The following is a 21,274-nucleotide window of genomic DNA, read 5'->3' as shown; positions in this document are numbered from 1 at the left end:
TATAGAATATGTGTCCTAAGAATGAAACTCACTAAATTTCTAGGTTCAAACTTACTTTTTTGGGTCCATTGCTCAATATAGGACAAAAAAGAAGAGGAAAGGAGAAAATAAGAAAGAATGTATATTAGTTAACTCTGATTTTTGGATCTGGGTGGATTTTGGATGGTGTTAAATTGGCCTGGGGACTTCTTTATTATTTTTTTTAATCGTAGCATTGGTTTGTAACATTCATGGTTTAGCCTGAATGACTTAAAGGATTTATTTTTTAATTTAACGTGGTTTAAAAGAACATGAGCAATAGACCTGCCAATAACTATTTTAAAATATAAACAGATAACTGTTTGTTTTGCTCAAAGGTCACATTGAGGATTCAGAGCTCATGACTCAGGATGGCTATTTTTCTTAGAGGAATAATTTAGACAAGTTGAATTGAATAGCTCCTAGGCCATTGACATTTATTCAATTTTGTCTTTAACATTTGTTTACTTTTTGAACCTGTAAAACAGGGGTGTCCAATCTTTTGGCTTCCCTAGGCCATGTTAGAAGAAGAAGAATTGTCTTAGGCCACATAGAAAATACACTAACAACGGCTTATGAGCTTAAATAAATAAATAAATAAATGCAAAAAAAAAATCTCATAATGTTTTAAGAAAGTTTACAGATTTGCGTTGGGCTGCATTCAAAGCCGTCCTGGGCCGTGGGTTGGACAAGCCTGCTGTAAAGGACTGGAATTTAGATACAGCTCATCAAAATATCTTGCTATTCTAAAAGTAATTCTCAATTTTTATTTTTTATAAGAAAAATTATTAGACAGTAATGTTAAGTTGCAGCAAGTAGGTTTGCATTTTGGATTGTAATAGTCCCAATTATATTAAAAGGTTGGCTTCTGATAACCATAGATTTCTTAATTTTAATTTTATTTATTTTGTTTGCACATACTATTTTACTGATAGTATGTGCAAAAAGATAGTGAGTGAAGCAGTTGGACTAATTGTTTACACTAAGATTACTTAGGAAGGACTATCTGGCATGTTTATATTACACTGAGCAAATTGTTTATAGTAGGGATCATTTAAATATGCATTACCAATATCTCAGGTTTTAGATTTGCCAACCCTGTATGTTGAGATTTTCCAGGATCTTATGATTGCACCGGCTAGTGGTGCTCCCTTGAATAAACTGCAAGACTTTGCACTTAGCTAAAAATGACTCACCTTTGAAGGTGGTACGCGTTCATTAAAAAAAAAGATCAAGTGCGTGCAGTGCACTGTGCACCATGCTAAGCACTGGAGATAGTGTTGAGTGAGACAAATGTAGTCTCTGCCCCCATAGAACTTACATTCTAGTGGAGTGAGACAGACACCAAGAAGCAAACAATATGTAATGAACAAGATTACATCAGAGTGATAAACACTGGAAAGAATATAAAATAAGGAGGATGTGATGCAGCATGACTGGGGGTGGGATGGGTGGGCCAGCACTTAGATAGGGCAGTTAGGGAAATCTTCTGGAGGAGGTAACATAGAGGTTGATACAAGTTTAGGAAGAGCTGGCTATGTGTATCTTTGGGGACACAGTATGCTAGCATCAGGAACACCAAGGGTAAAAGCTATGATGTAGGTACGTGCAGTGTTGGAGAAACAGTAAGAAAGCTGAACAGCAGGGAGCCAATTGTTGTGTCTTGGCCCGTGCACACCTCAGGGAGTAGTCAAGACCATGTAAAAATTAATTTGTTGGCTGGGTGTCACACCTGTAATCCCAGCACTTCGAAAGGCCAAGGCAGGAGGATTGTTTGAGCCTAGGAGTTCAAGACCAGCTTGGGCAACATAGGGACACCCTACGTCTACAAAGAATAAAAAAAAATTAGCTGGGCACGGTGATGCACACCTGTGGTCCCAGCTACTCAGGAGGCTGAGGTAGGAGGATTTCTTCAGCCTGGGAGATCGAGGCTGCAGTGAGCTGGGATCACACCACTGCACTCCAGCCTGGGTGACAGAACGAGACCCTGTCTCAAAAAAAAAAAAAAGCAATTTGTTCTCTCTGTATGCATATTGAGAATTATTACATAAGTTGGGTTTTTATTAGCCACATGAAGTTTGGGTGATAAAAATTTGATTTCCTACCAAATTGCAGAGTACGTGTTTCTGGTACCCTGAGTTGTGTTGATGTTCAGTGCTCCCTTTACTCTCTTTGGTGTCAAGATTGAACGGTGCTAGATTTTTTTATGCAGATATTTTTGAGTACCTGTGACTCCACAGACCAGTGTGCTTGTGTGCAGGATTTGGTGGGTTCATGATTGTTTATTAAACAAAACTAATCGTATACAGAGGTTTTATTCATTTGCTAGGGTTGCTGCAACAAAGTACCACAAGCTGAATGGCTTGAATGACAGAAATTTATTGTCTCACCTAAATTAAAGTGTCAGCTGGGTTGGTTTCTTCTCTTTTTTTTTTGAGACGGAATCTCACCATGTCACCCAGACTGGAGTGTAGTGGTGTGATCTCAGCTCACTGCAACCTCCCCCTCCGGGGTTCAAGTGATTCTCCTGCCTCAGCCTCCTGAGTAGCTGGGATTACAGGTGTGCACCAGCACGCCTGGCTAATTTTTGAATTTTTGTAGAGACGGGGTTTCACCATGTTGGTCAGGCTGGTCTTGAGCTCCTGACCTCAGCTGATCCACCCGCCTCGGCCTCCCAAAGTGCTGGGATTACAGGTGTGAGCCACCGCATCCGGCCGGGATTGGTTCCTTCTGAAGGCATAGGAAGAAATCCGTTATGCCTCTTGCCTAGCTCCTGGTGGTTGGCGGGCAGTCTTTGGCGTTCCTTGGCTTCTGCTGTATTTCTTCTGCCTTCATGTTTGTGTGTGTTCTTTGTGCAGGTGTGGCCTTCTCCAAATTTACCCTTTTTATAAGAATCTAAGTCATGTTGGAATAGGTCCCACCCCACTCCAGTATGACTTCATCTTAACTAATGACATCTGTAATGAATGAATTACCAAATGAGTCACGTTCTGCATGTTTTTGTCCTCCTGAAATTCCTATGTTGAAACCTGATAACCAAGGTAGTGTTAGGAGCTGGGGACTTTGAGAGGTGATTGGGATTAGTGCCCCCTTGTTCCTCCCGCCATGGGAGGACACAGCAAGAAGGTGCCATCTGTGAACCAGGAAGTGGGCCCTCATCTGACTCCGAATCTGCTGGCATCTTGATCTTGGAATTCCAGGCCTTCAGAACTCTGAGAAATGCATTTCTGTTGTTTATGGGCCACTTAGTTTATGATATTTTGTTATAGTTGCCTGAACTGTCTAAGACACTTTCTGAGCTACTGAGGGTTAGTACTTCAACACAGGAGTTTAAAAAAGGGGTTTTCCAGCGCTAGACAAATTCTAAAAGAGCTGTAACACTCAGCATAGGAATTTTACAGCGGGGACACAGTTCAGCTCATAAAAGAGGTGCATATAATTTGGCTAAATTCATTGTCTCTCACAAATGAAAATACGGACAATACCTGCAAACATTTTGAAGCTGTTTAACCCATTTTTTGCTCAGACACCTGGAAGCCACGGCTCCTTTTTTATTTAATAACAGCTGGTGTGTACTGAGCGTTGGTAGGCTCCTCTGTGATAAGATCTTGATGTCACCTTGTTGATTCCTCATAAGCACCCTCTGGAGTTTGTTCTGTAAGCAGCTCACTTGACAGTTGAGGGAACTGAGGCTTAGTTCCAGAAAGAACCTTCAGCTCATTATCACCGCAGCCCTAGTTTCAGCATTATTTTTCTTACTGCCAGAGTTGATAGAATAGTCACAACCACTAGCACTGGAGCCTGCTCTAGCCACTAATAGCACCTCCACATAAAAGGTTTCTCATTGTGAGGTTAGTTTCTTATCTTCCTAATTCTACCACCTGGTCCATTCAATGCCTCCCTTGTTCTTTACCCCTGAAAGAGCTTATGTAATATGCAGCAGTGCTGAGATTAATTAGTTAATATTTGTGAAGCACTTTGAGGATGAAAAGCTCATGAACACTTAAAGTTAAATTAAATTTTGCCTCCTGGTGCCAAGAAATAAACAGTCTTTCTCCTTCCTGGTTGGGGTCAGCATCTCCCCTTGGCCCGCAGGAGAGTGTGTTCCCACAGATAGCAGGCTGTATTGATTGTCTCCCCAAGACGAAGGTCGGAATGGCTACCAATTCTTTTTTGAACTAGATTGAATTCTGCAAACAATTGAACAGCTGACTCTATGCTAAGTGGAAATGTGATTGATATTGAAACAGAATTAAAATTTCAACTTCTAGGGAATTAAATTGAGTGCAACTTCAGAAATTTGGAGATGAATGTCCAAGTGGTTTGAAAAGTGATTTTCATGTTCCACTAAGTATGTTAACATCAAAAGCGATTTTGATGTTTGAGAACATGAGGCTGCAGTTGTTTCCTTGTCCTTTTCATTTATTGCCATTTTGACCTAAGGTTTGTGCCAGGAAGTTCAGCTTCACTCCTAATGAATCTGAGTGGCGTAATGCTGGCCCCGTCTTGCCCATTGCTTTTCCTGGTAGCCAAATCCCTGTACAATGAGCTGTAACATATCCTCAAATGAACTTCATAAAAGTATGTTGGAGATGGAGAGGAGATCTATAAATTCAGAGGACAAATAAATCAAAAAGTCAATGACTTGTAAGAATTCGTAAGCCAAATTCAGAGCCAATTTGGAAACTGAACCTCAGATTTTTCCAAGGCTGTATTCATTCTTTCCCCTGTTGTATAGATCTTCTAAGAGCCACCCTCAACTTGTGAGTCTGATAATTGCTTTTCAGATCGACAGTTACCTTAATGAGCTCTGACTTTATGTACAAGTAGTAGTTTGTTGCACAGTAGTTGTTTTCCCAGAATGTATTGACCTTTATTCCAGTCTCTACTATGAGCAAACCTCTATCTGTTGAATCAGCTCCTAGAACCTCAGCTCTGAATAAATAAAGAGCTTAAAGGTAAGGAATAGGTGGGTCAGTTCAGCCAAGTAAGGCCAGATAGAATTAGAGTTCAGAGCCAGGTCAGAGTTGAGAGTGGGGAGAAATAGCCAGGACTATTTGGCCCAGGATGCCTGAATGGGGACACACACACACACACACACACACACACACACACACACACACACACACACAGAAACACCCTGCAAAAACAGAGGTGTTTCCCAGGTTCCTAACCTCCTGAATGCAATGCAGATTCTTTCCTCCACCTTCCCTTCATTGTTCCCGTACAACTATGGCCTGTAATCAGCCCAACCTGGGCCTGGGCCTTGGCCACTACTAGATATTCTGTTGGCACCAAGAGTAGTCAGGACCAGTTTTCCCTCTCTTAATTTCCTCCTCAGGAGAGTTGAGTGTTTATCATATTGTCTTCTTTTCCTCTCTCTTTCTCTGTTCAGCTTAGGCAATCTTCCATTCCACAGTCTTTCTCCTAGGTGTGTATCTTGAGAGGTAATGCAATGTAGGTTAAGACTGCCTGAGTTGAATCCTGGCAGTGCCACTTATGACTTGTATGACCTCAAGAAAGACATTTAATCTCTTTACCCATCTGTAAAATGGGGATACAGTTTCCCCATCTGTAAAATGGGGATAATAATACCTATTTCAGTGGAATATTGTGAGAGTTAAACCAGTTGATATGTGGAAAGCTCGTAGGGTGTGGTCTGTAATGTGTTCAATTAGCATTAATTGAAGAGAAGTGGAGTCTCCCCTTCAATTCTTACCTGGGTAACACTGGACAATTTCATACACTTTGTTGTCACTATTTTTCTTTAGCTCTTACTCTTTCTTATCCATTCCTGTAGCACTAGTGATCAGGAGAAAAGACGTGATCGCTAATAGAGTAATACGTTGTTGAATCTGTGTAATGTTCCAGGGGGGAAGATAAAGCCTAAGAAGACCAATTCCTTTTTACTTGCAACGTAAATTGTTGTAGGAAAGGAGACATGTTGATAATGGTTTGCAGTATAACATAGAACATGCTAGACTCCAAGTCCAAACTGAGATTAGAGATAGGCAAATGAAGATGATAGTCAACCATGTGCAGTGGGCTTGGGGGCTGGGGTGGGTCATGGAGGGCTTTACAGAGGAGGTGACACTTGAGCTAGTTTTTTTGTTTGTTTGTTTTTTGAGACAGGGTCTTACTCTGCCATCCAGGGTGGAGTGCATGGTGCCATCTTGGCTCACTGCAACCTCCTCCTGGGCTCAAGTGATCCTCCCACCTCAGCCTCACGAGTAGCTGGGACTACAGGCATGCGTCACCACACCCAGCTAATTTTTTTGTACTTTCAGTAGAGATGGGGTTTCACCATGTTGTCCAGGCTAGTCTTGAATTCCTGAGCTCAAGCAATCCACCTGCCCTGGCCTCCCACAGTGTGGGGGTTAACAGGCTTGAGCCACTGTGCCCTGCCTTGAGCTAGTTCTTAAAGGTGTGAGAGGTTCAATGATAGACACTATCAACACTCCCAGTAAGTCAAATAATTAAGGTGAGAGTGCTGCTCAATAGATTTACCAGGTATTTATCAGGTATGTGGTCACTGGAAATCTATGCCAAAGTCGGTGCAGTGGGGTGGGGATGGGGGAGCCTGAAGGCGCAGACCTGAGAAGAGAAGGAGATTAAGAGTCTGTGATTTTTACATAGTTGGGCCCTGGAGGCCAGGGTCATTACATAGAGTTTGTGTTAAAACTTTCTGGTAGCTAGTGATGTTGTTGTGGAGAACCTCAGAAGACAAAATTAAAAACTTTGATGTGAACTGAGACAAAGTAAAAACTAGGCATACTCCACTGCTGAGATCCTTACTGTCTTTTAGGACTGCATGCTTTCATCTTTTTCTATTTTAACTTCTCTTTTATTCTTCTCCCCTTTGCTCACTCCACAGAGCTTTGCTGAACACCTGTTATGTGCCAGATGCAGGGGATCCCAAGTTGGGTTAAGGCATTATTTCTTCCCTGGAGCTAACCTCACCCAAAAGGGGAAGATAGTTGTGTGAAGAACTAATTGACAGTGTGAAGTGTGGCTGGTAATATAGGGAGCTGTGTGGGAGGAGGAGGTGTGTCTGGGCTAAGAAGGCAAGGATGGCTTCAAGATCTTGAAGGTCTTGCCACATGGATAGATAGTGACCAGGTAGGCAGAGGCACTCCAGCAAAGGTAACGCAGCCTGCAAAATCAAGGAGATATGGAAGGCCATAGTTTGAGTAAGGAATGAGCCATGTTGTGTGGCTGGAATAGAGGGATCCAGGTGTCAGGCAGATATGGTTCCAGATGAGGCTGAAAATGTTGATGAGGGCTCTATGAGTGTATTAGGCTTTCCTTGCATTGCTATAAAGAAATACCTCTGAGACTGGGCAATTTATAAAGAAAAGAGGTTTAATTGGTTCACAGTTCTGCAGTCTGTATAAGCATGGTGCTGGCTTGTGCTGAGCTTTTGGGGAGGCCTCAGGGAACTTTTAGCCATGGTGAAAGGTATGTCACATGGCAAAAGCAGGAGCAAGAGAAGAATGGGGAGGGGGTCACATGCTCTTAAATGACCACATCTCTAGAGAACTCACTCCATCCATCACCTCCCACCAGGCCCCACCCCTCACACTGAGAATCACATTTCAGCATGAGATTTGGGTGGAGACAAATATCCAAACTCTATGAATGGGGCAGGTTCTTTTATGCTGTCTTCAAGGCACATGGACTTTTATCTTGTAGAATCCAGGGGGATCCCATGAAAGTTTTTAAGCTGGAAAGTGACATCATTAAATTTGCCTTATTTTTATTTTAAAGAAAGTTAATTTTGGTGACAGTGTGGAAGATGTGTTTCCTTATATTTGGCCATATAAAATATAAAATTTGATTTTTAAAACATTTTAAAACAGTTTCTAGTATTCTAACAGTATAACAGTATGTTTATAGATTGATAAACAAAGGACATTTTATGTTTTTATAAGTCAAGTCATTTTTATGACTACATTTTCAATGGAAAAATGAATATTGAGCGTCAACAAATGAAACATTGTGTGACAAGCTTGTGAATTGCTGATCCTCTGTGTTGGCCTCATCCATAAACTAAAGGCTCTTAAACTCAAATCTCTGATGCCTTTTAGAAATGCCTTTTACTTTCTTTTTGTGTAGTAAGAGGGATCATGGAACCTATGATCTAAAAACTGGGAAGCAATGATGCCATGTGTTTGCAAGCATAGGTAACACAGCTGTTTTAGAGATGTCTTTAAAGGGTACTTGAGTGTTTTGGTATTTGAGAACAGATCTTCCAGCTTGTCATGGGAGTTGCATAGTCTTAGAAATCAGTCCTTAACCTTAAACATTGTTCACACTGAACTCTAGAATAGCAGTGGTTTTTGAAGACCAGTTGTTGAATGCATTTATGCATATTTAATTTTTTGAATGGCTGTTAAAGACCTAAGACAATTATATTCAGGTTCAAGGAAAGAACTTCTTGTGAGAGTTTAACATTTTTAAATTGTTGGTTGGTGGAGGGCTGGTATTTACTGATATTCTTGAGTTAATGAGTCCCAAGTATAATAGCTACAATTGTGCTGCCCTTCACTTTGGAGAATTGCATATTTTTACACTCATACTTTGAGGCTTACTATTTCAGTATAGAAAACAACTATAGTTGCTGAAAGAAAATGACTAGATTTCAAACTTTATCTGAGGCAAATGTGAGGTCATTAGTTAGACTTCTTTGAAACTTCTTAAGTTCCTGAACCTCATGATATTATCAAATTAAAAGGACAGACTATTGAAATGTTAATTTCAGTTCATCATGAATGTTTGCACTTCTCATAAAATAGCCATTTCTGTGTTAAAAATTTCTTATAATCTGTGAATAGCATTTAAGAAAGCAATGCAAATGTGAGTGTATTTAAAATCATCCTCTAAGTAATGCTTTTGGAAGCCAGTGTACAGTCTGACCTAACAAGTACAAGTAGACCATGTAACCACTCATTGAAGATGATGTTTTTATGCTACAAGAATTAAAGACTGTTTCTTAAAAGAAAACAAGAGACTGCTTTTTTAGTTTTTAACCACCTGTACAGCAAATCCTGAATAGGAAAATCTGAATGCCTGATAGCCTTCTGTATTATTTTGCTTATTTATATATTTATTTTACAATAAACCTTAAAATGATATTTAGTTCTACAGTAGCTGTGGGTAGATCAACCACATTCTGTATAATCTAGATTTTTTTTTAAAGCTCCCTTTTCTTGCCCTATCAATTACTTTCTGTCCATATTTGGCCATTTTGGGGAGCCAAGTTGTCCCCACGTATCAGTGGTGATAACTGGATAAGAAAAAAGTTGATCAAATCCAAGTGTGTTTTTATATATGATGCATCAGTTATCTTTGCCACATAGCAGTTCCAAAACCTCAGGCAGACACAAGAAGAAGTGTTTTTTTGCACATGTGTCTGTGGTCAAAGAGGTTCTGCTGATCTTGGGTGAGCTTGCCCATGTGCCTGAGGGTTGGCTTGCTGTTGGGCAGAGTGAGGTGACTGAATGACTTGGCTCTGCTCCATTTGTCTCTCATTCTCCAGCAGTTGTGGCAATGACAGCGGCTCTAGAGAGCTAGCCCAGTGCACAAGTCCATGAAGCCTTTGTTTATGTCATATCTGCTGACCAAAGCATGTCTGGGCTGAGTCCAAAGTCAAGGGGCAGAGCCGGCCAGCCCACCTATGGTAAATTGGCATTACAAAGTTTCATGTCAGAGGGCATGGATACAAGGAGGAGTGAAGAGCTGGGGCTAAATGATGCAGTTCACTACATAAGATTTAGAATTTTTATTGATAACAAGTAATTTCACTTCTTTTCCTTTTTTTCTCTTCTCTTCTCTTCTCTTTTTTTCTTTTCTTTCTTTGGAAAGGGTCTTGCTCTGTCACCCAGGCTGGAGTGCAGTGGCATGATCACAGCTAACTATAGACTTGACCTCTGGGGCTCAAGCAATCCTCCCACCTCAGTCTCCCGAGTAGCTGGGGCTACAGGCACATGTTACCACACCTGGTTTAAGTTTTTAAAATTTTATGTAGGGTTGCTACGTTGCCCAGGCTGGTCTCAAACTCCTGGGCTCAAGCAATCCTCCTGCCTGAGCCTCCTAAAGTGCTGGGATTATAGGTGTGAGCCACCACACCTGGCCTGATTTCACTTCTTACCTACCACATATGTTGTCTCCCTTCTTTAGGCCTTCATCAGGGAATATTTGGGGGTAAAGAACAGAAACCCACTCAAGTTGCTTGAAGATTACCATAAACAGAACAGGGAAGCTCACAGGCCTATAAAAATAGGAAACCTAGAATGGGCAGGTCTCCCCAGAACTGGGACTGCTAGATGTTAGACTTTGAGACCCTTCTTTCATCTCTGCTCCTCTCTGTTTCTCCCCCTCTGCTCCCCTCCCCACTCTTATGACCCTTTGTGGCCACATCAATTTTAATTTTATGCAGTTTTGTGGCTCAAGCACCTACTATGAATTTAGAGATATGAATTAGACCTCACTGTCTGAGTCTAATTCATATCCCTAAATCCTAGCTCATGGATTAGTTATTCCTAAGTCTACTTGTGAGTCTCCTAGGGCTGAGTGCTCAGTCTTCATCTCTTTCTTTACTTTGCTTATTGAGCTGGTCCAGTCCTGTGACTTGAAATGCTGTCTTGATGCTGATGGCTCATAAGTTTCTGTCTTCAGCCTAGACTTCTCCCTTGAACTCCAGACTCACATACACTACCTCCTACTCCACATGTCCATTTGGATGTATCTCATCGGCATCTCAAACTTATACCCAACATATACTACTTGATTTCCTCCTCATAATTTGCCTCTCCCAGTCTTTTCTCAGTAAATGGCAATTTCAGTTTTTCAGTTATTTAAACGTCGGAATCAAATCCTTGGTTAAATATTCATACTTTAAAATTATATGCATATATTATAGTTCCAATATAGTATATATATTATAAAAGAAAGCAAATTTGAAGGCTTCATGTGACACTGATTAAGTAAAATAGATCTTTAATGTCTTGCTAATTAGGATGCGTCATATTTTTATTTACTAATATCACAAGCATAATAGATAATGTGAGTTTCATTTTTTAAAAATTGTGGTAAAAACACGTAATACAAAATTTACCATTTTAACCATCTTTAAGTGTAAAGTTCAGGAGTGTTAGGCATATTCACATTGTTGTGAGACAGATCTCCAGAACTTTTTCATCTTGCAAATCTGAAGTTGTGTTCGCATTAAACAATAAGTCCCCTTTTCCTGCTCTTCCCAGCCACTAGTAACTACCATTCTACATTCTGGTGTCTATGAATTTGACTACTTTAGATACCTCATATAACTGGAGTCATATTGTATTTGTGTTTTTGTGACTAGCTTATTTCACATAGCAGAATGTCTTAATAGTCCATCAGTGTTGTAGCATGTAACATGATTTCCTTCCTTTTTAAGGTGAAATAATACTCCACTGTACGCATACACCATGTTTGGTTTATCCACTCATTTATCAGTGGGCATCTGGGTTGCCTCTACCTTTTGATGATTGGGATTAGTGCTACTATGACCATGGGTGTGCAAATCTCTTTGAGACCCTGCTTTTAATTTCTTTGGCTAGATACCAGAACCGGAATTACTAGATTGTATAGTAGCTCTACTTTTGATTTTTTGAGGAAACTCCATGCTGTTTTCCATTACAGTTGTTTCGTTTTATAATCTCACCGACAGTGTACAAGGGTTCTAATTTCTCCACATCTCTCCAAACCTTGGAGTCTTTTTTTGGCTTCTCTATTTCATGCCCTAATCTAGTCCCTCAGTAAATCCTCTTGACTTATATTTGAAATATATCCTACATCTGACTGCTTCTCATCTATCACTGTCACCTTTTTCTGAGTCACCATTGGCTCTTGTCTGGACCATGATACTAGTCTTCTCACTGGTCTCCTGGTCTCAATCCTTGCTCCCCTACAGTCTGATCTCCTTAGAACAACCAGAGTAGTAATTTAAGAATATAAGCTACATATTGTCATTCCTCTGCTTAAAACTTTCTAATGACTCCCATCACACACTGAGGATAAAATTCAAAGTTGTTTCTTTGGTTTATAATGTCTTAAAAATTCTCATTCCTTTGCTTGCCTGGCTTCAGACACACTGGTTTTTGTACTTGCCTTAAACACACTAAGATTGTCCCTGCCTCAGGGCCTTTGTCCTCGATGTTTCCTCAACCTGGGTGTCTGTATTCACAGACATTTGCCCTTCACAGAGGCCTTTCCAAACAGCCTTCTCTTAAAAAGATACTCACTGTCAACTTTTTCTATTCTCTTACCCTACTTTCTTTTTCTCTGTGCACTTGCCACTTTCTGACATCATAATGTATTTATTTGTGACTTTCTTATGGCTGTTTCCCCCAAGAGAATGTAAACACCATGAATACAGGGATTCTATCTCAGCATCTGAAAGAATGTCTGATACTTAAAAGATGCTCCATAAATATTTGTGGAATGAGCGTCTAAAATAATACTTTGTAGCCTTGTGTCTAAGCAGCTTTGGCCATGGCGACAGAGGTACCCCATGTACACATGGCGCCTTGGGTGGAGGTGGTTGCCCAGGAAAATGCTGTAATCTGTCTACCATTTCTAGCCAATTTCTCCAGCTAGAAATAATTTATGGGCTATTATTGTTCATGAGGTCTAAGTGGGAAAGTATAGATGCCTTATCTTCTATTTTTTTTTTCAGCCTCTTATTGAAAAAAACAATTCAGGGATTGATGGGAATTATTTGCCTCTGCCCTTTTGGCCCCAGATCATCCTTCCTGAGTCTTGGCTGCTCCTTATTACCTGCAGTCACATTTCCTGTTGTAATGTGAGGGCAATGCTTTGTTTGCACAATGAATGCCGGAAATGGATTTTAAAGCATTATAAAGCAAAGCCAGAAATTCCTCCTGCAGGGGAGATGGTCGGTTGACAAGTCTGTGAATTATATAATAGAATCTCCTCTTACTCTCCTTGTAAAATATACCAAAATATCAAAAAACAATGGGCTTTTCTTCCCAGTTTGTTTGGGATCATACTGGCATCCTCCTGTATTTTGGGGCTCTGGGATTAGAATCATGTATAACAGCTTTGTTTTCCCCCGGCTGGGTTTGTGATGAAGTTGTTCTGATGGAAACAGTCAGTTAATTCTAAAGGATCTGCACACGCTTGCTGAGCAGAGTACTTCTACCTTAAATGGTCTTCCATGCTGTGGGAGAGAGCTTCTGATGCGTCAGTCACAGTGATAATGTCATGGGATTGGAACATCAGTTTTGCCTGTTCACACCGCCTCATGGCCTGGAGAAGTCTATTTCAGTCTTACTAGTCTGTTAGAAGCAACAGTAATTAAAACGGATCTGCAGGCTTCTGGGGTCTTTGGATAGGTAGCCAGAGGTCTATCAATTGCAAGAGATTCAAAGATGATTGCAAATGCAGTCTGAGGGACACTCCCTGAGGCACTCCTAGAGTGCAAGTGATGTTTGGCTTTTTGTACTGGATGGTGCTTACACATGCATGTACCTTTATGAAAATTCAGGTTCTGTACTTATGATTTTTGTACTTTTCTTACAAATATGTTATATTTTAGTGAAAAAGACTTTCTTAGGAAAACAAACCAACCATAGTTTCTACCTGCAAGAAGATCTCCTGGTGGAGATATTCAAATAGAAGATCACAGTCAACTTAGTGCCAAGATTAAGCAAAGCGTATCATGGGAGCACAAATAAAAGAGATCACACTCATCTTTGGGGGAGGATAGAGGAAAACCAGAGAGAAGGTTTAAATGGGATTTATCTATCATCTTTTCCTGGCTTCCTCCATATAGAATAAGGATTTATATGAGGAAACCAGAGTAAATGGGTTCAATCCTGATTCTGTGGTAGCATGCTTGGAAGTTAAAATATGCTTGGAAGATAAAATGTTGCCTTAAAAAAGAGAAAATTTATTAAATATCATCACCCTCAGGGAGTTTGTTGATGATTGTCTCTCCAGACCTGTCTCACTGTTGGCATGGATAACTAGATTGATGAATTACTAAGAGCTGAAACACAAGACTGTGTATTTCTCATCAATGTGTTTTGTTATTGTGAAATATTTAATATTATTAAGAGCTGGCAGTGACCCTGTGTTGGAGGAGGGTAGGGTGTGTTTGTGTAAGAGCAGTGAGAAAGTAATGGCTAAAAAAAGTTGATGTCTTCTTTAAAAAAAAAAAAAAATGTTGCCAGCAGCTAGATGCAGTGTCTCTTGCCTGTAATCCCAGCACTTTGGGAGGCTGAGGCAGAAGGATCGCTTGAGGCCAGGAGTTCAAGACCAGCCTGGGCAATATAGTGAGACCTCATCTCTACAAAAAATAAAAAATTATCTAGGCATGGTGATGCATGCCTGTAGTCCCAGCCACTTGAGTAGTTGAGGCAGGAGGATTGCTTGGGCCCGGGAGGTCGAGGCTGCAGTGAGCCATGGTCATGCCACCACACTCCAGCCTGGGTGGCAGACTGAGATGCTGTCTCAAAGAAAAACAAAGAAATGTGGCTGGTGATAAGAGATTTAGAGTCTAATGAGGCACAAAGTCGTTTTATTTTTTCTTTTCTTTATAATGAATGAACAAAATCATAATAGGCAATAATTAATATAGCAAGCATTGCAAGGTGGTATAAAATGAATTTCTTTACTGTTAAGTACATTGAGCTCATAGAAGGAACTGATGGATAGGGAATGGAACTGATGGGCGATTGGAGTTGTTAGAGTAGATAGTACCCAAATTGGTCTTTGGACAAATAGGTTGGAACCAGACCTGAACGTGCATAAGAATATCTTGGTAACAAGTTAAAAATGTAGATTCCTGGGTCCAACCCCCAGATTCTGTGGGTCTGAGGTGAGGCCTGGGGTTATGGATCTTCACAAAGAGGTTTAGGTGTAGGTGGTTCAGACAATACCTTGAGAAGTGATGACTAGGAGTCTTGGCAGGGAGAGAGGGCAGGATTGGTGGAAGGCAAATGCTTGGAAGTAAAAAATGATAGCATTCAGTGAAGAGGCAGACTCATTCCTGAGACAGAAAAAGAAAATTTATTTAGAAACAATAAATATGCCAGGCAGCTCCTAGCGTTGGAGGGACTGATGGCAAGACGGGTCATGGCAATGGAGCCCGTTATCCATGGAATGCTACAATCTATAGCTAATGTTTTTATTTGCAGGTGCCTTCAGAACGAAGTCAATATTTAAATGAAAATATCATTCTTGAATAATTTGCACCTTAACATGTGGAGGCTGGAACATACCTTAAAGGTTATTTTCCTATTCAACCCTGTCATTTAAGAGAAAGGAATGGGAGGTAGTAACTCATGAGGGATCGGCGGAGATTTGGCTGAAATTCAGAGATTTCCTGAAGGGTCATAAACACTTATTTGTTTATTCATCAAAACTTATTAAGCACCTCCTCTAAACACCCAGTCCTGGGCTAGACCCCGGGATCCTGCTAAAAAGAAGAAAAAAATCAATACAGCCTTGTCTTTGGGAGTTGACAATCTAATGAAAGTGTCAGTTGTAGAACAAGTATGGGAATTTTTCCTACAATGAATTGTGTTCCCCATGCTGCCAGTTATATGTGGTGGAGTTGCATTCCACAGACCCCCCCTACTGAATACACTTTTATTGAAATGAGGGCCCTGGGCACATGATGACACACGATGGCACATGACGAGCCACACGGCTCTCTGTGCAGCTGCAGTGTTTGAATGGCAGCTTGCTAGTTGGCCCTGAGTTCTTTCATTGAATGCAATCTGCTGTGATTTATTTGGATCGTGTACAGCAGTGCTTTTTAAACTTTAATTTGCAAGGCCATCACCCAGGGCTCTTGTTAAAAATACAGATTCTGTGGGTCTAGAATAAAAACTGAGGTGCCCTGTATTTTCAACAAACTTCCAGGGATGCTGATGTTGCTAGCAGGTGAACCATACTGACTAGCGCTAGATGTCTGGAGAGAGCAGACATCTTTTGGGTCACTGAAGATCTCCTAAATTGAGATCAGGTTGGTTTTTGTTGGTGTTGATCAACTGATTTGTATTTTTTCAGCTTATAGTCACAAGGGCTACTATATATAGTAGCTTATAGTAACAAGGTGCATTATAATTACAATAATACCTTTGCTGTTGAAATTTGTCCAGAAAAACAGCTTTATGATGGAAAGTCTTGTCCTCCGTAACCTCTAATTCTTTTTTACGTCACTGAGAAAAGGATAACATTTTGGATAAAACAAAATTTCTTGACTTCGCCAACTGTCACAAAATAGCAGAACAGACTGTAATTACAAGTGTGACAAATGTGATAAAGGAAATGAGGCTAGGGGTGTCTAGATTGGGGTCCTCTAACTGTAGTTATTTGGATAGAGGCCATATTGGTTTCTTGTTCTGCTCTCCTCCACCTCAATCTTACATTACTGCATAAGTTAGCATAGGCTGGCACAGAAAATCTTGAAGGATAGTTGCATTTTTACCTGAAGCTCATCCAGCAACCAGTGCCAGTGAAACTGTGCATTCTATACTCATCTTGAAATATTAGCCCTTCCAGCTCATAGTTTGTTTATAGCAAGCAAAAAGAGAAAAAGGATTACTTTCAGATTGCTATAACGCTTGACACCATTGGGCTTTTTAAAGGTTGTAAGTGAATAAATTGAGCTCTTGTGTAGGCATGTTTCTTTTTAAAAATGGTTTGATATGAGGTTAAAAACTAAATTATGTAAGATTCTATAGAAAACAGTTTTTTTCTGCCACTTTTTTTATTTTTTGGTTTCTAGAGTGATCTTTTTCCTGTCTTTTCTTTTGAGTGACAGTATCAGAGAATGCAAAAATCATAGGAGGGAGCAGTTCGGTTTGACCTGATGGATTAATTGTGTATAGGCCTCTGCATTCAAATGAGGAGTTGTGTGTCTGACAACAAAGTTGCTATTCGAAGTTGCTTTGCCAGTGAGAATTTTTATTTTGTGTGTGTGTGTGTGTATGTACATATATATATAGTGTGTGTGTGTGTGTGTGTGCCAGTGAGAACTGTGGAACTCATAATATCCCACAGCCAGAAGGGGCTTTAGTGCTTAGCCTGACCAACTGGTCCTGTGTTCTGTGATGGGCTTCTTCAGTGTTTGAGTTACCATTGTTCATAGAGCCACGTGCTAAGTACTCCTCCAACCAACGTTTGTGTATGAGATCTAAACGTGGTTGGCGTGCTCATGATTGCCATACTAAGTTTCCAAGGAACAATGAAGGAGTGGTAGATGACTGCATCTCTGAAAGTTGTTCTTATTGTTGATTTTTAATTTATTTTAGGTTTTATCTTGTTTGAACACACAGCCCTTACACTGATCCATGTAGACATATAGCAAACGACGTAAACAGTGAGCTTCACATTGTCATTGAGAGAGAGGGACCCATGGGGTCAAGGCATCTTTTGTTTTTTTATCTTGTCATTCTGAGGCTTCCAAAATACTGAGTAGAACAAAAATTCCATTAACCCATGTGATATTGCTGATTTTGCTCCCAGGCAAGGCTGTTGTGACCTGAACATTCTGATACAAAGAAGCACCATTTGGGTATTCACGTAGTAGGCTCACGGTCACCTTACCTGGGTCTCAGTTCCAGCCCCATAGCTCATCAGCTGTGTGACATTGAGAAGATTACTTAACGTCTTCCAGCTGCAATTTCTTCTTCTAAAAGATGTGTTGTTCTGATGATGAAATGAAACAATATTGTACAGTACATGCATAGTACCTAGAACATTGTTACTACTACATTGTAGCAATATGATTGAGCATTTGCTGATCCCTGTGAATATTAGTTATGTAATTGTGATCATAATTTCTTATTAATATCAATAAATATTTCTAAATACTTGTTACTAAATGGCTGAATATGTATATATGTATAACATATATTATACAGCTTAAACATAGAAAATAATAGATTAGAGGAAGTATGATATAGATTCTGTAACCTGATCAAGAGCTATCTTCATGGAAATTAATTTTCTACCTGCAGGTTAAATGACTCTGAAATTGGTTTCTGGCTTTGCTTAGAGAAAGGAAATATTGGTTAATCAATCACCAGTTGAGTGTATCCATCTTTGGTGGTTTCCCTTTAAACAAAAAGCCTATTACTGATCTTGCTTCCTTTCCATAGGAAAGTTCATTTTAGAAAGTGTATTGAGCCAGGGTTTTTGTTTGTTTTAAAGATAGAGAATTGAAAATTGGCATTATCAGATGGCATGATGGGTTCTTTCTGGTGCTGTTTGAATCAGGGTTAGACAGAGACTTTGTGAGACTGTTCTCCTTCATTGCATTTTCTTTATAGTTCCATCCCCCAAAGATTCCAGGCATATTATATCTGTATTGCACAATTAGATCTAACTGTATTTTGAATGTTAAATTCAGCCTTTAAAAAAACCTTTATTAGCCAGGCGCGGTGGCTCACGCCTATAATCCCAGCACTTTGGGAGGCCGAGGCGGGCAGATCATGAGGTCAGGAGATCGAGACCATCCTGGCTAACACGGTGAAACCCCGTCTCTACTAAAAATACAAAAAATTAGCTGGGCGTAGTGGCGGGCGCCTGTAGTCCCAGCTACTCGGGTGGCTGAGGCAGGAGAATGGCGTGAACCCGGGAGGCGGAGCTTGCAGTGAGCCGAGATCACGCCACTGCACTCCAGCCTGGGCGACAGAGCCAGACTCCGTCTCAAAAAAAAACCCAAAAACCTTTATTATTATTTTTTAAAGCATATATTGTTCACGTGCCCTTGATGGAGGATATTAACGTTAAGTATTCAGGAGTGAGGAGGAAGGTTAAGTTTTAGGTTCTATAAGGATTGTCTGGCTTTTGGTTCAGACAAGTGGTTTTTAACTCATCCAGCCATTCCTTATGACCCACATTACCCTCTCGAAGTGGGGGCAGGGCAGGAGAACCCCACAGATCCCCCACATTTTGTTTTGTAAGAACTGCCAAGCCAATTGTTCAAATTAGCCTAGTCATCTAATCTCCTAATGTCCCTGGCAGGAGAACAAGTGTTATGGGGAGGTGACAGATGAACCGCAGAGAGCTTGCTGTGCCTGTGTTCTGCAGCTCACTGGTAAAGCGTGTCAAGGATGTGGCCTTTGCCTTGCTGTCCCAGGTGTTGTTCATAGTCCTCCACTACTGTCCTTACCCCCAACCTCTTGCAGGGCCAGAGTTTCTGTTGCTGAGCCCATTACAACAGATCCTCAGTGGGCAAGCAGCAGGGGCTGTACTGAGCGTGCCTGGTCCTTCTCCCAAACCTGCCAATCACTGAATGGGGCCGTCTCTTCCGGAAGAGGGTTACAGTGGGCGCGTAGGGTGAGTGGCTCCCTTGAGCAGATTCCGCCAGTAAAAGTAACGTCAGGCAGGAGGAGTGAACGTTACCATCTCGGAGCAGCCAATATTTCTTCTGTAAATACCAATCACGTTAGGTGCCAGAGCAGTTAACTAACCTCTCTACCTCTGAACTCCATAACTCGTAAGACTTAATTGTGTTGACCTGGGATATAAACCTATCCCGACTCCTCCACATACCAAACTCAAACGTTTCATAAACTTAAAATACCACTTGTTTCACATACTGATAAAAAATTCCAAGTAATTCCCCCAAGGATCACTTAGAAGGTTCCCAAATCCACCCTGACAGCCCAGCCACCTTGGAGAGTGTTTTTGCCGAGGCAGCATCAGCAGGGTAGAGGAGGACCGGGCAAGGTCAGCACCTTATGTGCTACAGAGAGGCCCATGTGAGTCTTGTCCTCTTCAGAAGGCGGCCTGCATGATGAAACACATCTACAGTGATGCTATGCTAGTCGCTGTCCTGAGCTTCACTCCCTGGTGTAGGGTTAAAAACTCCCAGGAAAGGCTTCTTTGTTCTTCCCAGACCAGTATGGTATATGGTGGTTGCTTTTACATCAGTTTTAGGTGGGTTGCCATATTCTCCATGAGCCTCTTTTAGGAATATTTGGAATGGTAGTGGTAATCTATATTGGGAGCCATCTCAACTCAGTATTAAATGAGTCTGGGACAACAAGCAACACCCACCCCATTACAAGTTTTATATGAAGCAAACATCTATTTTTGCTTTGTGCAGACTCCACTGTATAAAGTGCTAAAAATAACCAAATGCTCAGAAACCATTTGTGATGCAAAAATGACTGTAGGGGGAACCGTGTTGTTTTCTGCCCTGGTTATAACTAAATAGTATACGGCAGGAATTGTGCCCAAGAACTAGTTTTGCAAGGTCATTCTGAGGCTTTTCTGGTGTTGGAGGGACCTATAGTTGTCCCTGTGTACTCAAAATGTCATCTTGCCCACACAAACTGTTAAAATAATTTAGACAGGCTTTTTTCTTTTTTATTGCTTAAAAAAAAATAGTCTGTTTGGGTCTTGAAGATTTTGTGAGTTTTATTTTTTTTTTAGGATTTTTTTTTTAAAAAAGGAAAATAGAAATAAACATCACAGGTTAGGGTAACCAGAAGGCAGGGTTGTTAACGCCTTTTAAAATTTTAGCACATTTCCTAATGCTGCTGTCATTTCTTAAGTCATGCTATGCATGAGACTTGAATACTCAGTGCTCCCGTACTGGCCTCAGTGTTGTTACCAAGAAGTGCATTTGCCAGTCTTATCAAACTGGCATCAGAAATCAAGCTCTGAGCTCGGAAGTTAGATACCGCTTATTTTTATCAAGTAGGCAATTTTCCTCTCCCCTTAGCATATGAGCTTTGGGTTCTAGACTTGTTCGAACATGCCAAAGAAACCACTGGTTAATTTAATGCCTAGAGGCCATGTTCCTACAGTGTCTATAGGAAAATGTCCTCCCCCACCCCCGCCACCCCAGTCTGAGTGTGTTGAGGAGCCAGTTGACAAAATTGTTAGCATGCTGTGAAGGGATGGATGGTCAGCTCCTCTTCTCCCCACACATCCGTGTGTATGCATTCAGCTTGTTCTCCGGCGTAGGTGTGAAGATGGGCATAGGCTTGTGTGCTTCTCTATTCTGCTGAGATTTGTGTTGTTATCTCCACACTTCAAGGACAAAAAAAGATCCAAGATGATGAGTGGTTGACCATGTTGCATGAAAAGGAAGTGGATAAAGAGGACTCATTCTGGAACAGACTAGCAATTGACTGGACAACGTATTTTTTCTAAGCCTCTTAACCCTTTGTATACATCTCTTTATGGCTGTGAAAGTGTCTTACCATCTGTTAGATTTTTTCTG

At 40.8% G+C, this 21,274-nt stretch overlaps 1 protein-coding gene and 1 pseudogene across 11 annotated transcripts in view; one reads left to right on the top strand and one right to left on the bottom strand.

Moving 5' to 3' along the window:
* The window catches only part of ITPR1 (inositol 1,4,5-trisphosphate receptor type 1), a 363,735-nt gene that overhangs the window by 69,025 nt on the left and 273,436 nt on the right, over positions 1-21,274 (top strand). The window lies entirely within an intron of this gene.
* On the bottom strand, positions 3,356-3,401 carry LOC129034400 (U7 small nuclear RNA; annotated as a pseudogene).

The sequence above is a fragment of the Pongo pygmaeus genome, chromosome 2 (assembly GCF_028885625.2).
Source record: "Pongo pygmaeus isolate AG05252 chromosome 2, NHGRI_mPonPyg2-v2.0_pri, whole genome shotgun sequence".
Taxonomy (NCBI): domain Eukaryota; kingdom Metazoa; phylum Chordata; class Mammalia; order Primates; family Hominidae; genus Pongo; species Pongo pygmaeus.
Note: the sequence above shows the minus strand (reverse complement) of the source record. Positions and strands in the feature narration are given on the sequence as shown.